The sequence below is a fragment of the Galeopterus variegatus genome, unplaced genomic scaffold (assembly GCF_000696425.1).
Source record: "Galeopterus variegatus unplaced genomic scaffold, G_variegatus-3.0.2 Scaffold9869, whole genome shotgun sequence".
NCBI lineage: Eukaryota > Metazoa > Chordata > Mammalia > Dermoptera > Cynocephalidae > Galeopterus > Galeopterus variegatus.
In genome coordinates this window covers 4661-15578 of record NW_007735980.1, presented here as the reverse complement: position 1 = coordinate 15578, position 10918 = coordinate 4661, and the positions used below count along the sequence as shown (strand labels likewise).

At 35.9% G+C, this 10918-nt stretch overlaps 1 pseudogene; it reads right to left on the bottom strand.

Annotated features, from left to right (window-relative positions):
- Positions 1 to 6263: 6263 nt before the first annotated feature.
- On the bottom strand, positions 6264 to 7213 carry LOC103609620 (annotated as a pseudogene).
- Positions 7214 to 10918: the final 3705 nt, after the last annotated feature.

The window sequence follows — 10918 nt, the reverse complement described above, 5'->3', positions numbered from 1 at the left end:
TCTTCATCTGCCATTCATGTGGACAGAAATTAAGGGGAAAACGCTGGTGTTAAATATGGTTGGTTATTGAGCAGGAAACCTTTAAATATGTGGATATGTAGTGGCAGTTGAAAACTGAAATTACCAAAATTATTCAGAGATTAGACATTGTGGTATAGCTGGAATGGGCATATTTAGTCAGATTGGCACCCTAAAATTAACCAGCTAATTAAAATTAATGTTTACTATTTTTTATGTTTACTATATCATAAGCTATTTTTTAATAAGAGATGGGTAGCAAAAAAGTTGCCTGCATGGGTTTAAGCAAGCAGTCAATGCAAGCTTCTACAGCCTACCCATCCCAATTCAGTTGACTTGGAATTTCAATTGGATCAACACAGGTCTTAAATCACTGAAAATGACATTTAAAATCTAAACAAAGAATTCCTTTAAAACAGAAAAATGGCAATTGGAAACTTTTTTCAGCTATTTGTCAGGGTAATTCAGAATGGATTATAAAGCAAAACAAAGCATAAAGGTAACTAATGTTGTGTAATGTTACACTTTTCATATGATTAATTAAAAGTACTAGCATGTTGCAATTCTAAATTCATATTTTCTAAATTTCATTTGGCATTGCATGTAGTTTTTGGTCAAGGAATAACCATGTGGATAGGGCTTACCTGATTTATCCTGTATTTTCCCCATAGCATTCATGGATTAGATGAATCAATGTGGTAAAAATGTCCATACTACCCAAAGCCATCTACAGATTTAATATGATTCCGATCAAAATACCAATGACATTCTTAACAAAAATAGAAAAGCAATGTAACATTCATATGGAAAAACAAAAGACCCCAAATAGCCAAAGTAATCCTGAGCAAAAAAAGTAAAGCTAGAGGCATTACACTTCCTGACTTCAGACTATATTACAAATTTGTAGTAACAAAAATAGCATGGTACTGGCATAAAAACAGACATGCAGACAAATGGAACAGTATAGAGAACTCATAAATCAACCCACGTATTTACAACCAACTCAACCAACTAATCTTTGACAAAGGCACCAAGAGCATACACTGGGGGAAAGACTGCCTCTTCAATAAATAGTGCTGGGAAAACTGGATATCCATCTGTAGAAGAGTGAAACTTGATCCATACCTTTTACCATATACCAAAATCAACTCAAGTTGGATTGGAGACCTAAATATAAGGCCTGGAACTTTAAAACTCCTAGAATAAAATATAGGGGAAATGCTGCAAGATTTAGGACTGGGCAATGACTTTATGAATAATACCCCAAAAGCATGCTGGGCAATGACTTCATAAATAACACCTTCAAAGCACAGGCAACAAATTAAAAAATAAAAAAAAGGATCGTATCAAACTAAAAAGCTTCTGCACAGCAAAAGAAACAATCAATAGAATCAAAAGACATCCTACAGAATAGGAGAAAATATTTGCAAAATATGCATCTGACAAGGGATTAATATCCAGAATACACAAAGAGCTCAGATAACTTTACAGCAAAAAAAAAAAGAAAGAAAGAGAATGGGCTGAGCCCGTGGCGCACTTGGGAGAGTGCAGCGCTGGGAGAACAGCAGCGCTCCTTACATACAAATGGCCAACAGGTATATGAAAAAATGCTCAAAATCACTAATCATCAGGGAAATGCAAATCAAAACCACGTTGAGATATCACCTCACACCAATCAAACTGGCTATTATAAAAAGACAGAGAATAACAAATGCTGGCAAGGATGTGGAGAGAGTGCAGGTTGGTGGGACTGTAAATTAGTACAGCCATTAAATAACTACAGATAGAACTTCCATATGATCCAGCAATCCCACTCCTGGGGATATATCCAGAGGTTTGGAAAACATCAGGTCGAAGGGATACCTGCATTCCCATGTTTATTGCAGCTCTATTTTCAATAGCTAGGCATTGGAACCAACCCAAATGTCCATCGATGGATGACTGATGACAAAATTAGGGTATATATACACAATGGAATACTACTCAGCCATTAAAAAAAAAAATGGAATTCTACCACTTGCAACAACATGAATGAGCCTGGAGAAAATTAGCCTAAATGAAACAACCCAGGTACAAAAAGAGAAATACCAGGTGTTCTAACCTGTAACTGGGAGCTGAATCCATAAATAAACAAATGAACAAGAAAGAGAGACAGAGAGAAAGAAAGAAACAACAATCACGGTAATACATTGAACTTTTAAAAAACTAAAAAACTTTTAAAAAAAAAGGGGAGGGGAGAGGAGGGGGAGAGGGTAAGTTTAATGAGGAATTGGTCAAAGGAAACGAAGAATGATTGAGTATTGTAATGATAAATAAGCTAATTACACTGATCTAACCACCACAAGTTGAACACAAGTACTGAAAATCAACTTTGTAACCCACATGTATGTATAATAAAAAATAAATATAAAATAACAACCAATAGATTTTTCTTAAAAGGACTTTAGATTCAGAAGCCAAAGGCTTCAGCTAATCCAACAGATGTTTTAGAGATTTTGTTTTTAAAAAATCAATTAAGAAAAATAGGAATATTAAGGTTGCATGGTACACATTCTTCCTGGATTAAGGGTCAAAATTATTTTTTTAAAAATACAAAGTACAAGGTTAGTAATGTATTTGAAAGGTAGATGCCAAATACTCTAAATCAAGTAACTGATGTGGAAATGTATTTGTGTGTAGAATATGTCAGGTTTTACCACAACAAGTAGAGTGGGAGGCAACAAACACAACATTAAAAGAACAGTTAAGATATAGGAAATAACTTATTTTTCAGGAGATATGTTTGGATCCAAGAGGCCAGCCTAGACAGAACTGTTACTATAAAGAGAGAAAATAAGCACATGAATAGATGCTCAATATCATTATTTTGGGGGGAAATGCAAAATAAAATCATGATGAGACATAATTACGTACCTATAAGAATGAGTAAAAAATTTTTTTAAAAAAATTGACCCTGCCAAGCGTTGGCAAGGAGAAATTGGAATTTTCATAGACTGCTAGTGGGAATGTAAAATCATACAACGACTATGGAAAACAATCTGGAATTTTCTTAAAAAGTTGAACATACAACCACCAGCCATTTGACAATTAGATAACTTCGATGAAATGGACAATTGCTGTAATTGCACAAATTGCTTAAACTGACTCAAGAAGAAATGGAAAATCTCAACAGACCTATTACAAGTAGAAAGATTAAATCAGTAGTCAAAGTCTCACAACAAAGAAAAGTCCACTACCAGATGATTTCATTGGTAAATTTTGCCAAACATTTAATAAAGAATAACACCAATCCTTCTCGAACTCTTTCAAAAAATTGAAGAGGAGAAAATACTTCATAACTCATTATGTTAGACCAACATTACCTTGACACCAAAGCCATATAAGATGTCTGTAACAAGAAAATTTCAGATAAATATTCCTTATGAGTATATATGAAAAAATTCTCAACACTAGCAAATCAATTCCAGTAGCATTTTAAAGAAATGTTCAATAGACCAAGAGGGATTTATCCAAAGAATGCAAGGGTGGTTCTTCAAAGAAGTTATACTAATGCCCAATAATCTCATGTAATTATGCTCCACGTCATCAGTCATTAGCAAAATGCAATTCAAAACAACAGTGATATGCAGACCAAAATTTAACATAAAGCATATGAAATCATTTTAATTGCAAAAGTTAGAAAATAAAATCCCCGCATTTTTGATAAATTTTATTCTAGTTACATTTCCTTTACTTAACAAAAATGGGCAGCATGAAATGTACTTTTTAATTTTTTTTTAATTTATATTTTAATTGAAACATAATTGATTATATATATTTATTGGGTGCAGAGTTCACTATCGGTATTTGTGTACAATATGTGATGATCAAATTAGTATTATTACCATGTACATCATTACAAATCATAATTATTTTCATAACCATTACACAATTTTAACCATAACCCCCTCCACCTTCCGTTTTGCGACTTCTAGTAACCATAGATCACTTCTTTCCTTCTGAAATTTCAATGTATTATTGTGGTTGCTTCTTCCTTCCTTCCTTCCTTCCTTCCTTCCTTCCTTCCTTCCTTCCTTCCTTCCTTCCTTCCTTCCTTCCTTCTTTCCTTCCTTTCTCTTTCTTAGCTCCTACCTATAAGTGAGAACATGTTCTCTTTCTGTGACTAGCCTATTTGACTTATATTTTTTTTCCATGTTGATCCGTGTTACTTCAAAACACAGAATTTAATTCTTTTTTTATGACTGAGTAGTATTCCATTGTGTATATACACCACTTTTCCTTATCCAGTCATCCATTGATGGACATTTATGTTGGTTCCATAGTTTGACTATTGTGAATAGAGCAGTAATGAACATGGGAGTGCAGGTATCCCTTCCATTTGATGATTTCCATTCCTTTGCCTATATACCCAGAAGTGGAACTGCTGGATTGTATGGTAGTTCTATCTATAGTTGTTTGAGAAGTACAGTTCTTAATGAGTAGTATTCCGTTGTGTATACATACTACATTTTCTTTATCCAGTCATCCCTCAATGGACATTTGGATTAGTGCCATATCTTGGCTATCATAAATGCGATAAGCATAGGAGTGCAGGTTTCTGTTTGACATGATGATTTCCATTCCTTTGCCTATATACCCAGAAGTACTTTCAATACTTTAGTTTCCTGATCTGGAACTGCTGGATAGTATGGTAGTTCTATCTATAGTTGTTTGAGAGGTACAGTTCTCATCCACAGTGTTTTCTATAATGGCTGTACTAATTTACATTCCCACAAACAGTGTGGAAGAGCTCCCCTTTCTCCACATCCACACCAGCATTTGTTATTTAAGTCTTTTTGATCAGAGTCAGTCTAACTTGGGTGAGGTGATATCTCAGTGTGTTTTTAACTTGCATTTCTCTGATGATTAGTGATGTGGAGCATGTTTTTTCATGTACCTGTTGCCCGTTTGTATGTCTTCCACTTCCCACATCCTATTTTGATGTTTATAATTTTAAAAAATGGCAGATAACGAGTGTTGGCAAGGAAGTGGGGGCCCAGTTGGAACACTGGTAGATTGCGGATGGGAATATAAAACTGTGTGGCCACCAAACTACACATAAAATTAACTATAACTAAGCTGTTCCATTCCCAGGTATATACCAAAAGAATTGAAAAGAGGAACTCAAAATAAATGTCTATGCCAGTTTTTACTGCAGAATTGTTCACAGTAGCCAAAAGGTAAGAAGAATCCATGTCCAACAACAAATAAACAAACAAAATGTGTATATATATTTATACATACACACCTACCATGGAATATTATTCAGCCATGAAAAGCAATGAAGTTCTAATGCATGTTATAACATGGATGGTCCTTGAAAACAATATGCTAAGTAAAATAAAACAGAGAGAAAGATATAAAAAATACAACACAAATATTGTATGATTTGACTTATATCTAAAATAGTCAAATATGCACAGACAAAAAGTAGATTAGAATTATCAGGTACCAGGGGGAGGATGAAACAGGCAGTTACTGTTTAACAATTACATACTGTGTTCTGGGGATGATAAAAAGTTTTGGAAATACATAGGGGTGATGGTCACACAACATTGTGAGTGGAATTTCTGCCTGTGAATTATACATTTAAAAACAGCTAAGAATGCAAATTTATTAAATGTAATTTACCACAGTAAATAAACATAAAAACATTAAAATTGTGTCTATAGACCACTAACAAATAAAAACAAATGTTTTAAGAAATAAAATGCTTATATGACTATAAGAATTATGAAATACTTAGGAGTGAATAGGTAGACCAAAATACACAGAGTTACACTGCATTCAATGATTGGGGAAAAAATTTTAAATATGTCAATTCTTCCAAAATAATTTTATAATTTTATTCTAATTCCTCTCAAATACCAACCTGTTTATCACCATTGTCATCACCATCATCAGTATCTTCATCATCATTAACTTCAGACTGTGAAAAAAAAAAAAACATTTTAAAATTTACCTGAAATTACAAAGGGCCAAGAACAGCAAAATAGTATGTTGGGGGGAAAAACTTTTGAAGTTGTGTTCAACAAAACACTAAAAACCATGGCATATGAAATATTTAATTCACTCAAAGAATAACGATATATTCACTTAAAATGAACCTAAACTACCACAGACAATGTATATGAAAAAATTGAACACAGTTGGGAAATAAATAAACAAACAAACAAACAAACAAAGTATATAAATATATATTTGAATTACATTGAGTGAGAATGCAGTTTGGAGTTGATCAACCTCCTCAGTGTCTCTTTCACATCTTTGTTCCTAAGGCTGTAGATAAGGGGATTCAGCATGGGGATCACGACTATGAACAGCACAGTGGCCACTTTGACCAGGAACCTGTGGCTTTCAGAATTGGGCACACAGTAGAGAAGGAGCTTGATCCCGTGGAAAATGGTGATGGTAGTCAGGTGGGAGGCACAGGTGGAGAAGGCTTTTCTGAGTCCACCCGTGGAAGGCATCTTGATGATAGTCACAAGTATAAAGACATAGGAGGTGAGGATGATCAGGAGGCTACGAAGCTCATTGAATGTAGAAATGACTAAACATGCCATCTGGCTGAAATAGGGATCAGAGGAGGATACAGAGAGGATGGCAGAGAACTCACAACCAAAGTGATCTATGATGTTGGATGCACAGTAGGATAGTTCCAAAAGAGGATATGTGAGTGTCAAGGAACCGAGTCCACCCCACATATAAATTCCAGCTACCAGGAGAAGACAGAGCTTAGGAGACATAGCAACTGTGTAGAGTAGGGGGTTACAAACAGCCACAAACAGTCATAGGCCAACACTGCTAACATAAATATTTCAGCAATCACAAATGCACAGCTAAAGAAAAATTGTATTATGCATCCTGTGAAGGAGATAGTTCTGTCTTCCACAGCTAAGATTTCTAGCAGTTTGGGTGTGACTACACTGGAATAAAAAATATCCAAAAAGGATAGATGGCTGAGGAAAAAGTACATGGGTGTATGGAGTTTGGGGTTGATCTTTATGACCACAACTATGCCCAAGTTCCCCACCGGAGTGACTGTGTAGATGACCAAAAACACCAGGAAGAGGGGCATCTGGAGTTGTGGATATTCTGAGAATCCCAACAGGATGAATTTGTCCACAGAGCTCTTGTTTTTCTCATCTGTTACCATGGCCCTGTACTTAAGAGAGTGACAGAAAGAAAGAGACACAGAGAGAGATACAAGTAAATAAAAGAACAAAAAATAAGAAAAGAAAATCAAAGTAAATAAAATTGAGCAACAGATGAGGAGGCCAGGTGGGAGGAACTCAGGAGAGGCAAGATGTGAAACAGGGAGGACGGGGCCAGCCCGGTGGCGCACTGCTACAGTGCGCCACTTGGGAGAGCGGCGGTGCTCCCGCCGAAGGTTTGGATCCCACGTACAGACCGGCCGCTCACTGGCTGAGCGAGGTGCGGGCGCAACACCAAGGGTTGCGATCCCGTTGCCGGTCCCGGTCCGGTGCGGGCGCGACACTGAGGGTTGCGATCCATTGCCGGTCACGAAAAAAGACAAAAAGGAAAAAAAAAAACAAAACAGGGAGGACGTATATTGTTAGTTTGTACTCTTTACAGTTCTGCCTCACCTTGAAATTTTAGCAACTTACAGTCTTTTATATTATGTGCTTTAAGCTTTATCTTTCAATACTTTAGTTTCCTGATCTGGAAAGCAAGAAAAAGTAGTACTTAACAATATTGACATTTTACAAAAATGATCTGTAAATGTGTGTGATTCTTAGAGCATTGAATGTTCCATGAGAAAATATAATTATATGACAAAAAAGGAGACATAGAGAAAAATCAATAAAACATTCAGCAGATTATAGCAGCCATCTAATCATGGCAGAGGTCCTTGGAAGGTTTAATACTTTTAATACATAAACAAAAACATAATAGTAAAATTTTGGAGGAGAAAAATGGATCCTGTCAGACATTCACGGTTTTGTATTGTTATATTGAATTTATACATATTCTAAATGTGTATTTTATTAAGGATTCATAGAACATCTTAGGATCTTTAAATAGTCTGATCAAAAATTCCACATATAGAAATGTTCTCTCAACTATATACCCCACCATATGACCATTTATGAGGCTCAAAATGCTTAATGACATAAAGTTTTCTCCTGAGGAAGTATTTTGGAAGTATTCTATAAGTTTCACATTGACTTTACTCTGCTGGTTGTGCAGTCAGTTTGTAGTGCATACTCTATTAAAGAGAAAAATTTTCACCTATTTATCAGCAATTATAAGCCACAAAAACATAGTACTAAAAAAGAAGTTATCTCTTAACAAAAATAAAAATCCCCTTCTTGATGTGAAAAACTTAAATGTGGTGATCAAGGAGGAATAAGTGAACATGCACTATTGGAAAATTATTTTTTTAATTCTGCAAACCAATTCTAGTCTGATTTTTAGAAATTTCACATGATTAAACCAAAACAAACAAACAAGTCAAAAAACACTCCTGAAATAGATGTGAAGACCCAACAGATATAATGCTGCCACCTTGAACACAATGGAAAACTGGCACAGTCTTAGCCTTGTCTGCAACAAGCTGCAGCCTACCATCAAATCTACCACTACCAATACCAGGCACGGAGCATCAGCTATGAGACAGGAGAGTGGGTGGACTTTTTGTGAACTTCCTGTATTTAGTCATGTGTGTTGAATTAAAAGAGGCTAACTTTTAAATTCAGGAGGTTAGGTTGCTTTAACTGGGTCACAACCAAGCAGGTTAAGAACTTTGAGATCCTGTCTGCTACTACTGCAAGGCAGCTAGATTAAGTCATTATATTTAGTAAAGGTTCTAGAACTTGAACTGGAGAAAGAATCCAAGGAATTGTTAGATCATGCTCTGCCTAATAGAAACTGAGTGACGTTTCTCACCTCAGTTAGACTGGCTATAATCAAAAAGATGGTGAATAACAAATGCTGACAAGGGTGTGGAGAGAAGGGAATGCTCCTACACTGTGGGTAGGACTGTAAATTAGTATAACCGCTATGGAAAACAGTATGGAGGTTTTTCAAACAACTACAGATAGATCTTCCATACGATCCAGCAATCCCACTTCTGGGTATAAACCCAGGGGAATGGAAATCATCATGTCAAATGGATACCTGCACTCCCATGTTCATCACAGCTCTGTTTACAATAGCCAAGATATGGAGCCAACCTAAATGTCCACCAATGGATGATTCAATAAGGAAACTGGTATATATACACCATGGAGTACTACTGTGCCATAAAAAAGAATGAAATTCCCCCATTTGCAACAACATGGATAAGCCTGGAGAAACTTATGTTTACTGAAATAAACAAAGCACAGGGGGAGAAATACCACATGTACTAACTCATACATGGGAGCTAAGTGAGAAAGAAGGAAGGAAAGAAAGACCACAGTGGTGTGTTGGACTTGCAGAGGGAGAGAACAGTCCTTGGGCTTCAAAGTGGAGTGTAGGGGGAGGCAGAGAGGGAGGGAGGTTGGGGATAATTTAGTGGGGGACAAAGGGTACACATGCAATTTGTGGTAACGGTATGCTGCCAGTATGATTCTGGCCCTCACATCATGGGCATGAGGAGTAACAATCAGCTTTTTACCTCATGAATATTTGTAATCAATGAAAAAAAAGACAAGATTTGATACAGCTCAAAAGCAGAATATTTTCTGAGGATTTTTACATGCCTTGTGTTCAGTCTTCACTAGCAATATTTGTATTGCCCCTTACTTACATTAAAATACATTACATTTGTTCACACCTAATTATTTCTCTTCAAACCCTGTCAATGACAATTGTTATGAAAGGAACTATCAGAGTCAATTCTATGTTTGACAATTTGAAATAGTATTGTTCGTACTGTATTCTCAAGTGCTTTTCTGATGCAAATGGGTCTAACTTTATATCTGGAGTTCACAGAAATTAAAAATTATATCAAATATTTAAGGACATTTTACTCGGGCTTCTTGCTCTTTTTCTCTCTAGACAAACATTTTTAATATTATTGGGTTTTGTTTGGTTGTTTGTTTTGAGAGGTGACGTGTTGTTTTTCATTTGCTTCCCTGCACTGGTTACTGAATAACCCAGACAAGCTTCTCGCTATTCTCAGTACACCACTGACCCTCTCATGTGATATTGAAACTAAGAAGGAAACTTCATCTCCTCAGGAGTATCCTGCCATACCAAGAAGCAATGAACTCATCCATCTTCTTTTATTTGCTAAATATCTAATGGTGATGCCTGAGTACTTGGTGATGCCTAAATGTGTCAGGTCAGTTTACTGTCATGCAGGCTTTGTCCATGGTTACTAGAAAGGCACAAATCCTGTGCTTGTGCATTTGAGATTTTCTGGAATATCCAGATTGTGCATTTATTAACCTTCCTGGACTGTTTGTTTTCTTACTTCCCTTTGCCGCTTGCACAACATTTTATTGTGATAGGATCAGCCTTTAACCCCAGATACTTGCCTTTACTACGTCACTCTGCTTGTCCAGAATGCTTGCACTGTTTCTTCAAGATTCCAGTAATATCACCCAGCACCAGAGTCCATTCCAATGTTATAGACCCCATTACAATATGGGAAATTTGTTAAATCCTTGTTAAGTATTCTTTCATCTCAACTCCTGGAGAATATATGTAGTGTGCTCAACATAAACTTAAAGTTAAATAATTACAAGGCATTTTAACATTCAGGAAGAGTTCAAGATCACCTAAAATAATGTGACACTCCCTTACCCATCTCACAATTGTTTTGAGTGCCAGGTTCACAATGTATATTCATTAATTTGCAAATAAAACAGGTACCAAAAATGCATAAAGAAGACAATAATTATTGAGATAA